This window comes from Cetorhinus maximus, chromosome 21 (assembly GCF_964194155.1).
Source record: "Cetorhinus maximus chromosome 21, sCetMax3.hap1.1, whole genome shotgun sequence".
Classification (NCBI taxonomy): domain Eukaryota; kingdom Metazoa; phylum Chordata; class Chondrichthyes; order Lamniformes; family Cetorhinidae; genus Cetorhinus; species Cetorhinus maximus.
Genome location: NC_135899.1, coordinates 35053586 through 35070773, shown reverse-complemented (window position 1 = coordinate 35070773; position 17188 = coordinate 35053586). Strand labels below are relative to the sequence as shown.

General features: G+C 44.5%; 1 protein-coding gene and 1 pseudogene across 2 annotated transcripts in view; one reads left to right on the top strand and one right to left on the bottom strand.

The window, feature by feature from the left end:
• LOC144695207 (uncharacterized) overlaps positions 1-17188 on the bottom strand; it is a 469933-nt gene that overhangs the window by 114703 nt on the left and 338042 nt on the right. The gene's annotated exons all lie outside the window — the stretch shown is intronic.
• LOC144695164 (uncharacterized) overlaps positions 1-17188 on the top strand; it is a 65807-nt pseudogene that overhangs the window by 20949 nt on the left and 27670 nt on the right. Inside the window, exons 2-3 of the transcript XR_013579894.1 lie at positions 5726-6955; positions 13327-13721. The product of XR_013579894.1 is annotated as an uncharacterized LOC144695164 (transcript). The remainder of the gene's footprint in view (positions 1-5725; positions 6956-13326; positions 13722-17188) is intronic.

Here is a 17188-nt window from a genome sequence, read left to right as displayed (position 1 = left end):
ATATTAAAGTAATATTACCTTAATCCCTGCGTAAGTGAGATTCACTTGGTTCAGAAGTCATTCTACAAGAATCTAATGAATCTGAAAAATTGGGTTTGGGTTGAGATATAATGAATTTTGGGCTTGTATAATTTTTTTTTGGAAAAATACACTTTACTCATAAAGTATCTGAAAGAACATTATAAAACATTTCAAAATGGCCATCACAAAAAGTGCAATCATATTCAACTTTTCCACATAGATCATGAGGTGCTTCAATATAATCAATGAACATTACAGACATTTCAATATGGTCATTACAGACAGTTAGTGCAATGGTATTCGAGTTATCGACATAGATCATGTTGCACTCTGAGGTGCTTCAATACCATTATGATACATTTAGTATTCACTACATACGTTCAATGTGAGTCATACAGCCCGAGGGGTCTATACAATTCCCAGCCCCTTGGTGCACTATGGCAGAAAGGTCTCAAGACAGCAAACTTTCCCCACTGCGGCTGCCCCAAGCTTTAGTGCATCCCTCAGCACTTGGTCCTGAACCTTGGAATGTGTCAGTCTACACCACTCGGTCGGGGACAACTCTTTGCACTGGAAGACGAACAAGTTTTGGGAAGACGAAAGAGCGTCTTTAACTGAGTTGATGATCCTCCAGCTGCAGTTGATGTTTCTCTCAGTGCGTGTCCCTGGGAACAGCCCGAAGAGCACAGAGTCCTGTGTCACGGAACTGCTCGGGATGAACCTCGACAAAAAACACTCCACCTCTCTCCAGACCTTCTTTCCAAAGGCACGTTCCACAAGGAAGTGAACAACAGTCTCTTTCCCACCACAGCCACCTTGAGGCCAACGTGCAGAAGGGGTGAGACTCCTGGCATGTAGGAAGGATCTGACGGGGAGGGCCTTTCTCACCACCAGCCAAGATACGTCTTGGTGCTTGTTGGAAAACTCTGGCGATGAGGCATTCTGCCAAATGACTTTGACAGTCTGCTCCGGGAACCATCCGACAGGATCCACCATCTCCTTTTCCCTCAGGGCCTCTAGGATGTTACGTGCTGATCACTGCCTGCTGGACTTGTGGTCAAAGGTGTTTCTCTGCATAAATTTTTCCACGAGGGACGGGTGGTGCGTCACTTGGAATACTTGGAATGTTCCTTGGCAGCGTGGCCAGACCCATCCTTTGGGGACAGTTCGAGCCTCAGCACGTAGTGACACTTGGTATTTGCGCACCAAGGGTCTATGCACAGCTTGATGCAGCCACACACAAGGGTGGCCATCAGGATGAGGACGATGTTGGGCACGTTTTTTTTCCCCTTTATCTAGAGGCTTGTACAATTAATGATTATGTAGAAGATGTTCATTGGATCAATAATAGACCCCCTCTAATTAATATCCCATATCTGGTGAAAGGTCTACCTAATAATCAGGGTGCCCACTCAATTTCTAGGAAATTATTTTGAATTAATTCCTGAAAACTAGACTTTACGTAACAATCATGTTAGTCAATGTTGCTTTGTCAGGGTACAATGTCCAGCAAGATAATAAGACTTGAGGCCGAGCATTATTTTATCTGATTGTTGCTTTAATTATCGGGGAGCTTTGTATGCGTACGTACTAGTGTAATGGCAAGAACCATAGGACACCATTTTATAGGGTGTGTGTATTTCTTATCGGTGAATTCACATTGTTGTGAAGGGAGTTAACCTTGCTGTTTTGCCAAATGAGTTTGGACTCCTGTTAAAATATGTTTTACTGTGAGTTTACGCAGAGGGAGGGGACACAGGAGAGAGAGAGGGGACTCAGGAGGAGGAGGGGACACAGGAGAGAATGACACAGCAGAGAGAGGGGACACAGGAGAGAGAAGGGACATGAGAGAGAGAGACACACAGGAGATAGGGGACACGAGAGAGAGACACACAGGAGACAGGGTGTCATGCTGTGACTCTGGGAGTGACTTTGTGTTTGGGGTGTAAGCAGTGCTTGGGGACTGACCCTGTGACCTGGTGGGAGGAAAGTCTCTGACTCAGAGATTGACACTGTGACTGGGGGAGAGATCCCTCACCCCTCACCAGATCTCTCTGCCTGTTGCCACCTCCCTTGCCTTACCCCTCGCTCTGCCCCTCACGTCTTGCCTCTCACTTGACCTCATGTCCCTTTCCAGGATTCGGGAGACAACACCACAAGAGGATTCTGGAGAGGAAAGGGAGGTTGGAGATGGGACGGTAGTTTGCAAGGATGGAGGGGTCAAGGATTGGTTTTTTTGAGGGGGTGATAACAGCAGATTTAAAGGAGAGAGGGACAACATCTGAAGAGAGAGAACCGTGAACAATATGGACTAACGTGGGGACCAGGAGGGGAAGTTGGGTGATAAGCAGTTTAGTTAGAATAGGGTCGAGGGAACAGGAGGTGGGTCTCATGGACAAAATGAGCTCAGAGAGTGCATGAAGGGAGACAGGAGAGAAACTAGAGAAAGATGTGAGTTCAGGGCGAGGACAGGGGGGGAGCATTAATGGAAGTTTGTCCAGGTGGGCTAGTGGAAGGGAAGGAAGTGACAGAGGCAGCTGATGGGATTGTTTCAATCTTATTTCTCTGAGCTGAGAGGTCAATAACCAAGGAGCAGAGATTTAAAATAATTGATGGAAGGATTAGAGGGGAGCTGAGGAGTAATTTTTTCACCCAGAGGGCGGTGAGGGTCTGGAACTCACTGTCTGAAACAGTAATAGAGGCAGAAACTCTCATCACAATTAAAAAACACTGGGATATGAACTTGAAGGAATAACTTCTCCACGTTGACACTGTCCCATCAAACACTCACAGAGAAGGTACAGCACGGGTTACAGAGCCAAGCTCCATTTAAACTGTCCCTGGAGAGTCGTATTAACCCGGGTCACACTCACACCCAGATCAGGATCAAGACTCACCTGCCTCAGTCACTCAGACGCTCCTGTACGATTAACCTTAATGTCATCGGATGCTGTGTTTGGGCACAGGACCTGAGAAAACGGGTGGGGATAGTGCTCCAGACACAGCACAAGTAGTGGTGGGAGGGTGCGCTGCAGTGCTGCCGGCTTAATAATCAGGAGAGACTCCTCCAGACACGAGAGAGGTGTTGAATTCGCCCTCAAAACGTCACAAGTAGCCTCAAGAAAGAAAAAATGGGGGCGAAAAATTCAAGTAAGGTTTAGGGCGTAATTTGATTGAGGAGATAGAGCATGGGAGAGACAGAATTTGTGATTGGAGGAGCTGGAGCACGGGAAAGACAAAATCTGATTGGAGGAGTTGGAGCACGGGAGAGACAGAATCTGATTGGAAGAGCTGGAGCACGGGAGAGACAGAATCTGTGATTGAAGGAGCTGGAGCACGGGAGAGACAGAATCTGTGATTGGAGGAGCTGGAGCACGGGAGAGACAGAATCCGTGATTGGAGGAGCTGGAGCACGGGAGAGAGAGAATCCGTGATTGGAGGAGTTGGAGCACGGGAGAGAGAGAATCCGTGATTGGAGGAGCTGGAGCACGGGAGAGAGAGAAGCCATGATTGGAGGAGCTGGAGCACAGGAGAGAGAGAATCCGTGATTGGAGGAGCTGGAGCACGGGAGAGAGAGAATTCGTGATTGGAGGAGCTGGAGCACGAGAGAGACATAATCCGTGATTGGAGGAGCTGGAGCACGGGAGAGACAGAATCCGTGATTGGAGGAGCTGGAGCACTGGAGAGACAGAATCTGATTGGAGGAGCTGGAGCACGGGAAAGACAGAATCTGATTGGAGGAGCTGTAGCATGGGAGAGACAGAATCTGTGATTGGAGGAGCTGGAACACGGGAAAGACAGAATCTGATTGGAGGAGCTGGAGCACGGGAAAAAGAGAATCTGTGATTGGAGGAGAATTAAAACCAAAAAAAAAAACTTTTCCATGAGTTGAAGAGAGAGAAAAAGACAGAACCAATTCTCTTCAGAGCAGAACCTCAGATTCAGGAGTCAATGGATAGTTGGCATTTTTTCCCTCCCTTTGGAATTATTTATTTTTTAAAATCCTTTTTGAGTTGTGTGTTTTTATTGAGGGGGCATGGGGCTGTTTCTGGCAGCCACTGGTGAGGATGCACTGAGGTGGGTTTTTAAAAAATTATTTATAAGTAAATGGTCCCCTCCCCACCCCTCTCCTAGTTAGAACAAGCCTGCTATTTCAACAGAAAAGGAACAGAAAAGATGAGACTCAGCTGCGTCATCGGTGGATCCAGAGGAGGGAGGGAGGACAAAATGGTGGAGGATCCAGTGCAGGTAAAGCAGCTCCAGTTGTGGCTGTGAGAGAGAGGGAACGTGAGAGGAAGGGAGGGAGAGAGAGATGGGGGGGGGGGGGGGAGAATGTGAGAGGGAGAGAGAGAGAGACTGTAGGAGGGAGGAAGAGGGAGATTGAGCCAGTATTTTGTGTGAGATAGATTGCAGGAAGAGACACTGCCTAAGGAGAGGGGGGGGTTGCAGGGAGAAGAAGGTCCCTCAGAGAGAGAGAGAGAGACAGAGGCAACTCTTCTGATTTGCTGTCAAACACATCTGAGGTTGCACATCCCACACTGATGTTGTCAGTTTGAAAGTCTCCGAGGATGAAGAATGTTATTCCCACACTAGAAATCTCTGTCAAACATTTACCGGGGGAACTGAGACAGCAGCTGGAATAAGTGAGGTTTTATTCAGATAGGACAATGACAAGTTTAAATCCCCACCTGATCTGCTGCTCAAAGTCGCCTCCATTTCACCGGTCAGTTTCCCAAGCTTCAGGAAACTCAGGTTACTCCAGAAATATTTGGATTGGCTGTGAGAGACGTCAATCAGAGAGCCCCACCCACTCTGCCCATTCCCTCCTCTTCCTCTTCCACAGCTGCTTCACTTCCTGTAGGGACTCAAAACCAACTCAGGAGATGGTGAGTGAACGAACACAATTTATAATAATTACATCACATAATATCCACACTAATCTTCAGGCAGTCTGACTATCCTGTGGGGAATCAGGTCTGGAAATGCCCCTTATGCTGTGTGAGAACATCCAGCTGAGAGAGCTGTTTACTCGGTGCTTTGTGCTCAACTGTTTGCCTGGAGCTGTGTGTTGGATATTGAGTGTGTTTATTGGAAGCATTTCCCTTCTGATTTACAGGCTGACTTTTGTTGATGGCTCATTACTGAATATGAGAAGGTGAGGTGTAATTATCTGGGAGGTGCAGAGACACATTTATTGAAATGTCTTTTAATGCCGACTTTAAAGATTTTTCCTGAAGGCCTCTTCCTTTCCCAAAAGCCTGGGCTTGGATTTGATAGTTTTGACCGGTGCTGTGGCTGATAGCTGAATTTGGGATGTGCAGTCTGAGCGAGTGCAGTGTATCTAATTTCCCAGGATAAACCAGAACCCTTCAATCAGCTACACTGAAGCAATATTTTCCTTAGCTTCTAGCACTTTCTGCCCAGTGTGTTTTCTTCAAATAATTTTGCAAAATTAGGGGTGAAATTTCAAAATCTCCATTGAATTAGCCTTTCTCTTGAGTGCTTTTTATATTAAACACATACTCTAAGGGTAAAACTGGTCTTCACTAGCACGACTCAAGCTCATAGCGAAATGATAGCCCGTTTTACAATCCGCCCGACTGTCTTTTCCATTGACCTCACGGTGCCTGGGTAGATGGGGAAGCTGGGCGGAGGAAAGAAAGTAGCCACAATGGAAATCATGTTTCCTTTTCTTGTTTTATAGAAGGATTGCACTGTACTACACCAGAGAGTACAGAGAAGATAGACACCACAGATAGATCCTGACCATCATCCAATTCCTTTGCAGCATTGCTTAACACAGAGAAGGTTGGGCAGTGAAACCATCATCTGGAAATTGGTCAGGTTAGGGGAGCTTAGACATATCATCAGATCTGAAACTGGTCAGTGGTGTGGAGCCTTCCATCAGAACCAACCTTTCCAAAGGTTCAGCTGTGGGCAATCGGTCAGGGTGAGGCTGGGAAGAAATGTGAGTGGCTCCGAGTGTGGTGAGACCTTCAGTCATTCTTCGAGTCTCATGAACAACTGACTCATTCCTACAGTGAGAGGCTGTTCAAGTGTGAGGTGTGTGAGGAGGATTCCACAGGCTCATATCATCTCCTAACAGACAAGGTACAAACGGTGTACAACTGTTTACACAAGGGCAGCCACATGGATGGGAAACGATTCAAGTGTGAGGTTTGTGATAAAGGATTTGTGACATCTTCAAGTCTCCTGATACACCAGAGGATTCACACAGGGGTTAAACCCTTCAGGTGTGAGGTTTGTGAAATGACTTTCACCCAGTGCTCCCAACTCCTGAGTCACCAGAGGATTCACACAGGGGAGAAACCATTCACATGTGAGGTGTGTGACAAATCATTCTCATGTTCATCGGCCCTCCGCGTACACCAACGCATTCACACTGGAGAGAAACCGTTTGTGTGCAAGGTGTGTGACAAATCATTCTCCGACTCATCGACCCTCCGTAAACATCAACGCATACACACTGGGGAGAAGCCTTTTGGGTGCGAGGAGTGCGACAAATCATTCTCGCAGTTAACGACTCTCCGCACACATCGACGCATTCACACAGGAGAAAAACCATTCCGGTGCGAGGTGTGTAACAAATCATTCTCACAGTCATCAAACCTCCGTGTGCACCAACGCATTCACACAGGGGAGAAACCATTTCCGTGCAGGTTATGCAACAAATCATTCTCTAATTCATCGCAATTCCTGATGCACCAACACATACACACTGGGGAGAAACCATTCCCGTGTGAGGTGTGCAACAAATCATTCCTGAACTCATCGTCCCTTCGTGAACACCAACGCATTCACACAGCTGAAAACCTGTTTATATGCAAGGTGTGCGACAAATCATTCACCAAATCATTGAACCTCCACACACACCAATGCATTCACACAGGGGAGAAAAAGAGGCAAGGTCTGTGACAAATCATTCTCACAATAAACAAATCTCTGTATGCATTCAAACAGTTACTGAGACTCTTCGTCTATCAGAGCATCCACACAGTGGAGAACCAATCATGTGTGAGGTGTGACAAAGCCATGATCGACAAACCTCCGCATACACCAGTGTATTCACATAAGGGAGTAACCCTTCAACTGTGAGGTTTGAGATAAAGCTTTGACCTTCCTAGGACACCAGAAGATTCACACAGGAGACAATATTCAGGCGCAATGTCTGTGGCAAGGTTTTCACCCACTCCTCCGATCTCATGAAGCACTAGCAGATCTACACTGGTGAGAGGTGTGTGACAAGGTTTTCACACAGTCATTGGATCTCCTGGTCCATCAGTGCACTCACATAGCGGAGAAACCCTATCAGTGTGAGTTCTGTAATAAAGCCTTCACACAGTTGTTGAACCTCCTGGAACATCAGTGAACCCACACAGGAGACAAACCCTTCCAGTGTGACGTGTGCCAGGAATGTTTCACCTACTCCTCCTCTCTCACCATACACTGACGTCTCCATATGGACTTGGAGCTGGGTCACCTGCTTCTGTTACAGAAGAGCTGTCATTCCAAAGCAATATCTGTCTCAGCAGGTGTCTGTCTCGAACCTTTCCCACCATTAGTCCACAGGTTTCAAGAAGACCAATTTAACCATTGACCAGATCACAAAACATCACCAAAAGAAGACATCAAAATGCATAGAAGCTTCTGCTTATGCACAGATGTTACTGTGTCTCTGGGAGGATTTCCTCAGCCACAGGAAGTAGGTGATTCAAGAGAATGTGTGTCAGGAACCTCCCTGTTATGGACAAGAGGGAAATACTTCAATAGTTTCCACAGCTTGATTTATTTCCTTTCTTAAAGATAGTTACAATTGTCACATTCCTGAAGTCGGAGGGAGTTTTTTTCCTCCCAAATCCATAAGATGAGATCATGGAATCTTGTTGTGAGCAGAAGTCCGCCAGCTTTGAAGGCCTCAGCTGGAATACCATCGGGGCCACAGGCTTTGTTGTTTTTCATCTGATTGTTGTAGTTCTACCATTAATGATAACTCCCCCTCCAGTCTCTCTCCCAGTGCCTGTGGTAATCAGCTGTCACTGTGGATTCATGGTTGAGGAGTTGTTCACAATGTTCTTTTCAATGTTAACGGATGGCATTGTCATCCTTAAGAAGAGAAACACCATCCTGTGAACGAAGGGCATTTTGTCTATTTACCTTGGTCTAAAGATGGCCCTGAAATTAAAAAAGATGCTCGAACCCCATGGTCTGGCACAGGAGTTTAGTACAGCTGATTTTATTTTGATCCCACTGTTCAGGAATTGAGTTGAAAGTGTGAAGATTTTCCAGATTGGTCATGAGCTGCACCTGGAATTCCTCTCTTCAGTTGGGTTGTTTTAGGGCTGAGACATTAATCTTCTTCCTCTTGGACTTTTGGGCCTTGTGATGTCTTGGTGCTGGGTGGATGTTCATCACCGATCGAACAAGTCGATGATCTGTCCAGCAGGCATCAGTCCCCCACATGGATCGGGAGATACATACATCACTTATAACTTTGATTTGGCTTTAGACCTTCCAGAGGAGCCTCCGACATTGTCTTTGTTCCCAGAGAAATCCAAGAAAAATGTTGAGAACAACACCAGGAACTCTTCATTACATTCATCGACGTGACCAAAACATTTGACTCAGTAAATCGTGAGGCTCTGTGGATTGTGCTCCAATGATTTGGATGTTCAAGAAACTTCATCACAATCCTGCAATTGCTTCACGATGATATGACTGCAACTGTCTTGAGTGAAAGATCTGAAACAGAAGCCTTCAAAATCCAGACGAGTGTCAAGCAAGGCTGTGTGATAGCCCCCATTCTATTTACAATCTACCTGACAGTGATTATTCACCTCATCAAAGATCAACTGCCTTCTGGTGTCAGTATTAAATACCATCTAGATGGGAAACTCATTTACGTCGGTCATCTCCCTGCTAAAACTAAACTGACCACCATAGATACACATGATCTACAGTTTGCAGATGACTGCAGTTTCATTTTCCACTCTGCAACAGATTTACAAACCTCTCTCTATCTCTTCAATTCTGCATGTGTTTGTATGGTGGAAATGAACTCCATCCTGTGCTACTAAAGTTCGGTGTCATTTCTGACCATCAGAATTGGGAGCCAGACTAAAGCACAGGAATTTTAAAGAAACGTCTGTCTGTAGTATTCTGAGCGTTTCCCCTGATGTGAGCGTGTGTGTTAGTAAAGTGAGCCAGCCCTCAGGAGTGAATATGGGGTAGAATCAGACACTGCTTTAGTTGGTGATGTGAATTATAGACAGATCCTCTTCAAGTGACGGCTGTTTGACTAATACTGTGAGTAATGTTTGTACACTCCTGTCTGGGAGGACTACGGTCCTGAGTATGGTGAGGGAATGGGAGTGAGTCTCTACAGACCTGAGTTCCCTCAGCCCATCATACCTCGATGTAATAACGGTGTGATATGTTCACCTTACACTCTTCCAAGATTCAGTTCATGTTCTGGGAAAGATCTTGAGACATTTTCAAATGCTTTGTTATTTTGGTTGATTCAAAGTTTGGTGTAAGCTGAATGTTGTGTTGTTTGTCTGCTGTTTTATCAATCTTCTGTATAGATTTATAACTCATAATAAATTAACTTTTTAGCTCAAATCAAACTTCCTAATTTCTCACTTAATCTATCAATGTCCCTTTGCAACTTTCCACTCCCATTGACCATACTCACTGTGTCACCTAACTTAGTGTCATCAGTTAACCACCCAATATTATTCCTCCATCCAAGTCATTGATCAATATAATGAAAAGCTGAGTCTCTAGTACAGATCCCTGGGGAACACCACTGGGCACATCCTGACAATCAGATAACATTCCCTTTATCCCTACTCTCTGTCTCCTATCTCCCAAACAAATTATCAACCCATGTCACAAGATTCCCTTGAATTCCATGCACGTTCATCTTGGTGAATAATCTCCTGTGCAGAACATGATCAGATACCTTCTGGAAGTCCAGATAGACAAACCTCCATAGACCCTGTCCAGCATGTTAATTACCTCCTCAAATTGTTTTATTAAATTGATCATTTTGGTTACAATGACTTGCTGCACAAGAATTCAATAACAGCTATAACAACCCAGAGAATATGATGAACATAAGAAATAGGAGCAGGAGTAGGCCATTCGGCCCCTACTGCCTGTTGCACCATTCAATACGACCAAGACAAATCTTCTACCTCAATACCACCTTCCCACACTATCCCTACATCCTTTATTCCCTCAGCATCCAGAAATCCATCAATCTCGGTTTTGAATATATGCAATGACTGAACATCCACAGCTTCCTGGGGGAAAAAATTCCAAAGATTCACAACCCCTTTCAGTGAAGACATTTCTCATCTCAGTCCTCATCGACTGACCTCAAATTCTGAAGCTTGAATGACAGTTCGAAACAAATCTTCTACAGCAACAAACCTCCAAGTGTCAGCTAGCGAGTGATATTTCCATTGTCACAGTCAGTGCAGTTCCCTTTCCTTCACTCAAACTGGTTGTGCTGTCTCCTGCCTCACACTGAGCCCGTTTATAAACTATTGTGATATCTGATCTCACTGGGATGTACAGTGCAAGGGTGAGGCTTGACCTGTGATCACACAGTTTGACCTGTCCAGTTAAAGGGTCTTCACTTTTATTAAACAAAACTTGTCAAACCCTTGGGCTTCATTTCAGTGACAATGACTTATTGTGCTTGAATACAATAACAGGTTTCCACTCAGTAACATTTGCACCACACAAGTGCCAGGCAATGACCATCTCCAACAAGTGAGAATCTAACCATAGCTCCTTGACATTCAATGGCATTACCATCGCTGAATTCCCCCACTGTCAACACCCTGGGGGTTACCATTGAACAGAAACTGAACTGGACCAGCCATATAAATAATGTGGCTACAAGAGCAGGTCAGAGGCTCGGAATCCTGTGGTTTGTAATTCACCTGACTCCCCAAAATCTGTCCACCGCCGACAAGGCACAAATCAGGAGCGTGATGGAATACTCTCAGCTTGCCTGGATGAGTGCAGCTCCAACAACACTTAAGCTTGCCACCATCCAGAACAAAGCAGCCTGCTTGATTGGCACCCCATCCACAAACATTCATTCCCTCCACTACCGATATATAGTGGCAGCAGTGTGTACCATCTACAAGTTGCACTGCAGAAACTCACCATGGCTCCTTCGACAGCATCTTCCAAACCCACGACCGCTACCATCTAGAAGGACAAGGGCAGCAGATAGATGGGAACACCATCGCCTGGAAGTTCCCCTCCAAGTCACTCACCATCCTGACTCGGAATATATCGCTGTTCCTTCACTGTCACTGGATCAAAATCCTGGAACTCCCTCCCTAACAGCACTGTGGGTATACCTACATCACAGGGAGTGCAGCGGTTCAGGAAGGCAGCTCATCACCACCTTCTCAAGGGCAATTAGAACTGGGCAATAAATGCTGGCCCAGCCAGCGACACCCACATTCCTTGAATGAATTTTAAAAAGTTGCAACCCAGAGAACAGGGTGTATGGGTGAAGGAATAGTTTGTCTCCTAACAATGATGTTACGTTGTTATACACATTTACAGCAACAGGAGGAGGCCATTCAGCCCCTTGTTCCCTGTCCCAATTTAATTCCACGATGGCTGTTCCGTATCTCAAATCCATTTCCCTGCCTTTTGATCCTGATCCTCGATAAACTTCAGAACATTGGAAACAGGAGGAGGCCATTCAGCCCCTCAAGTCTGTTCCACCATTCAGTTTGATTTTGACTGATTTGTATAATAACCCCATCCACCCCACTTGGTTCTATATTCCTTAACACCCTTCCTAACACTGTTAGGAAATATAGATAGTTTAAGTAAGTCATATTTGTATTTGTGGGTGTTAGGAATGAGTTTTAGCTTTAATGTTTAAGTTTGATTTGTATTTCTGTATCTGTGTGTTAAGAAAGGTCAAATTGAGTTTTAATTTCACGTTAAAAGGTGCTTGCATTTCTAATGAGAGTTTTATGATTTGGGAAGTTAAGCAAACACAAGTAGAAAAAAACTGCTGTTGCCTAGCTACAGGAGTCCAGGTGCCTCCCACACACACAAAAACCAAAGAAACAGCAGTGTTGAGTTCAATTGGTTTGAAGACAGCTGTCAAGCAATAGCAGCCTAGAAGGGACAGATAGCAAGTCCCTAGCTAAAGAAAAACCCCAAGAAACCAAGAGAGTGGAACAGGAGAAAGTCCGAAGCAGACCTTCTACTCAAAGGAAGGAAGGGGTTAAATCCCAAGACTGTGTACAGAATTCTCTCCACCAGTAAACTGGCAGCCTGAAAGTTTGATTTGATTTAAAATGGTAACTAGTTAGAGCTGCGGGTGTCAGTGTTGTCTTTGTGTCTCGGTTCCTGTTTTTGTTTTATTTTATGAATGCAAATTCCTGAAGCCAAGCGATACAGGAGGAGGAGGTGTTGTTTATTGGCACCTGTGTCTCTCTGAGATAAGCTAGAGGGATGTTGAAGAGCTGCTTCAGGTACTGGCTACACCTGGGGGTGGATCACAGTATTTCCCAGAGAGAGAGAATGGTCACAATCGTCCAAGTGTACTGCACACTGAACAATATCACTCAAACAAGGTCTAGACAGGGACAGTCCAGTAGAGGAACCGGGAGAGGTGAATCGACCGGGACATCCCGGGAAAGGTGAATTGACCGGGACATCCCGGGAGAGGTGAATGGACCGGGACATCCCGGGAGAGGTGAATAACAGACTAGCACTTACTGTGGAACAGTCTCTGACTGAGGTGTCAGCCCCTTCAGCAAAGGAGGAGAGGGAGTTGGAGGAAATCATGTTTCCTTTTCCTGTTTTACAGAAGGATTGCACTGTACTACACCAGAGAATACAGAGAGGATAGACACAGCGTATAGGTTCTGACCATCACCGAAAGAACAACTGCACAACTGTGGGAAGACATCCAGTCCCTTCACAGCATTGGTCAACACAGACAAGGTTGGGCAGTGAAACCATCAACTGGAAATCGGTTGTGTCATGGGAGCTTTGACAAATCATCAGATCTGAAACTGGTCAGTGGTGTGGAACCTTCCATCAGAACCAACCTTTCCGAAGGTTTGGCCATGGGCAATCGGTCAGGTTGAGACTGGGAAGAAGTGTGAGTGGGCTGCAAGTGTGGCAAGAGCTTCAATCATTCATCAAGCCCCATGAACTACTGACTCATTCCTACAGGTGTGAGGCTGTTCAAGTATGAGGTGTGTGAGGAGGGCTCCACAGCCTCATAAGATTTCCAAATATTCAAGGTGCATTTGTTATGCAACTGTAATCACAAGGCTAGCTTCAAGGAAGAGAAACCTTTCAAGTGTGAGGTGTGCAACAAATCATTCTTGTGCTCATCTCACTTCCTCATACACCAACGTATTCACACAGGGGAGAAACCATTTACCTGTGATGTGTGCAACAAATCATTCTCGCAGTCAGTGACCCTCTGTGTCATTCTCACGCTCATCTCATTTTCGTGTACACCAAATTATTTACAATGGGGAGAAACCATTCACATGCGAAGTATGTAAAAGGGCTTTGCACAATTACCAGGCTTGATGAGTCACTGGCACCTTCACACAGGGGAGAAGAAAACATTCACATGTGAGGTGTGTAATAAGGACTTTGAACAACTCTAAGAATATAAGAAATAGGAGCAGGAGTAGGCCATTCGGCCCCTCAAGCCGGGCCCGCCATTCAATAAAATCATAGCTGATCTGCCCCAGGCCTCAACTCCTCTTTCATGCCAGCTCTTCATAGCCCTCAATTCCCCAATATTTCAAAAATCTATCTACCTCCTCTTTAAATACTTTCACTGATCTTGCCTCCACAGCTCTCTGAGGTAGAGAATTCCAGACATTCACTAGCCTCTGAGAGAAGAAATTCCTTTGCATCTCAGTTTTAAATGATTGTCCCCTTATTACGTAACTATGTCCCCTAGTTCAAGATTTCCCCACTAGCGGAAACGTCTTCTCAACATCTACCCTGTCAAGCCCCATCAAAATCACGTACTTTTCAATAAGATCACCCTTCATTCTTCTAAATTCCAATGAATAAATGACTAACCTGTTTTGCCGTTCTTGATAAGTCAACCCCTTCATCCCAGAAATCAGCCTAATGAATCTCTTTTGAACTGCCTCCAATGCCAGTATATCCTTTCTTAAATATGGGGACCAAAACTGTACACAGTACTCCAGGTGTGGCCTCACCAACACACTGTACAGTTGTAACAAGACTTCCCTATTTTTAAACTCCAACCCCTAGCAATACAGGCCAAAATTTTATTTACCTCCTTAATTACTTGCTGCACCTGCATGCTAACTTTTTGTGTTTCATGCACCCAGATCCTTATTTGCTGCACTTTTTCGGAGTCTCTCTCCATTTAAACAATAGTCTGCCTTTTGATTCTTCCTACTAAAGTGCATGACCTCACACTTTCCTACATTAAACTCCATCTGCCAAGTTTTTTTTCCCACTCACTCAACCTATCTATATCCCCTTGCAGATACCTCATGCCCTCGTCACAACATGCCCTCCCACCTGTTTTTGTATCATCAGCAAATTTGGATACATTACTTTGCCCCCTCCTCCAAATCACTAATATGGATCATAAGTAATGAAGCCCTAGGACTGATCCTTGTGGCACTCCACTAGTTACGTCTTTCCAACCTGAAAAAGACCCATTAATCCCGACTCTCTGTCTTCTGTGTGTTAACCAATCCTCAATCCATGCTAATACATTACCCCTAATACTGTGAGCTCTTATCTTGTGCAATAACCTTTTATGTGGCACCTTATTGAATGCATTCTGGAAATCCAAATACACATCTACCGGTTCCCCTTTATCAATTCTGCTTGTTATATCCTCAAAGAACTCTAGCAAATTTGTCAACCATGATTTCCCTTTCATAAAACCATGTTGACTCTGTTTGATTGCGTTACTCTTTTCTAAATGTCCTGCTATTTCTTCTTTAATAATGGACTCTAGCATTTTCCCAACGACAGATGTTAGGCTGACTGGCGTTTAGCTTCCTGCTTTTTGTCTCCCTCCCTTCTTGAACAGAGGCATCACATTAGCAGTTTTCCAATCCACTGGGACCCTCCCAGAATCCAGTGAGTTCTGGAATATTTCGACCAATGCTTCCACTATCTCTGCAGCCACTTCCTTTAAAACCCTTGGAAGCAGGCCATCAGGTCCTGGGGACTTGTCTGCCTTTAGTCCCATTAGTTTGTCAAATACGTTGTCCCTCGTGATTGAGACTGTTACAAGATCTTTCCTCCCATTAGCTCCTTGCTTATCTGATATCTTTGGGATGTTTGTAGTGTCCTCCACCGTGAAGACCGATGCAAAACATTGATTTAAGTTATCTGCCATTTCCCTGTTCTCCATTACCTATTCCCCAGTCGCATCCTGCAAGGGTCCCACGCTTACTTTAGCCACTCCCCTTTTTATATGTAGAAGCTCTTGCTGTTTGTTTTTATATTTCTTGCCAATTTGTATGCGTTGTATGCCATAGTTTTGATTGGATACTCTCCTTGACTGCCTTGGTTAACCACGGGTGGTTCATCTTTCCCATCGAGTCCTTTTTGACTGGGATAAATTTTTGCTGAGCGTTATGAAATATCTGCTTGAATGTCTGGCACTGCTCATCTACTGACCTTCCCCTTAGTCTATTTTCCCCAGCCCACTTTAGACAACTCTTTCTTCATACCTCCGTAATTGCTCTTATTTAAGTTGAGGTCACTGGTTTGAGACCTGATGGGGCATGTTAGATTATCATCGCATTCACACAGCGGGGAAGCCAAGTAAGGTGTGTGACTGAGTGTCATGAAGAGATATTAATGTCTATAATGTTATAGGAAATTATTTTTAAATTGGAATTGTGATAGGGTCTGTGTCTATATGTGTCTTAATTGGATTAAAGCCAGCTAGTCTGGGTGCTTTGATGTACAGTAGTTTGAGGTGTTAATTAGATAAACGTAAGGAGTTAAAGTGCAATTTGCATTTGTTGAATAAACCATTCAAAAGAATGGGTAAAATCTTGCACCTAGCTGGGAGATGCCAAGCAACGTGTTTATTTTACTAATAAAATTGGTGGAATGAAAGGATTATTATTAGAAGTAAAATTTCAAAACCTAGTAATACAATCAAAAATTTACAATCAAAGGGGAAGCTAGATATGAACAGAAAGGAGTTTTGTGTGTGCAGGTCAGAGGCATATAAGATCTAACCAGCCTGTAAGCCTAAATTTAAAGGAACCTAATTTTGAATTCATAAGGTCAAATGTGCTTTGGCTGGTGTCTGTTTAAAGTCTGTGAGTTATTGTTGCCTTGGTGAAGACTTACCTGGGAGTGATTAATTTGGGGGTTTGTTTAGAAATTATTATGGTAGTAATTCGGAGACGTGTATGTGTTTAATTTTTTTGTTAAATTAATATATGTTTAATTTAGTTTTATATAAAAAAACCTCTTGAGGCTTGGTGTTTTTATTCCTGAATTCAGAGCTGCATCACAAACATGCCAATTGAAAATATAGGTTATGACAGTTATTCAAGTTTCCCTCTGGGATTTAAACAGCTCAGCCTTTACCAACTGCTGTGTCATAACACTGAGCCTCACACAGTCAGCAAGGATGAGGATTTCAACAGCAGATGGACTAATGTGGGGGTGGGGGTGTTGAAATGGGCGATGTTACAGAGGGAGAAGGAGGCGATCTTTGTGATGGAGAGGGTTTGGGATCAGAAGCTCAGCTTGAGGTTGAAGAGGATGACACTGATCAATTCTGTTGGAGGCGAGAGTGGAGAGGGCAATCAAGAGGAATTTAAGGAATGTAGGAACTGGAGTAATCCCTTGAGCCTGTTACACCATTAAATCAGATCATGGCTGATCTGTACCTTAACTCTATCTATCTGCCTTGGCTCTGTAACCCTTAATCCCTTTGCCTAACAATAAACCTATCAACCTCAGTTTTGACATTTTCAATTGACCCCCCAGCCTCAACAGATTTTTGTGGGGAGAGAGTTCCAGATTTCCAATCCTCTTTTTGTGAAGAAGTGTTTGCTGACAGCACCCCTGAACAGACTAGCTCGAATTTTAATGCTATTGT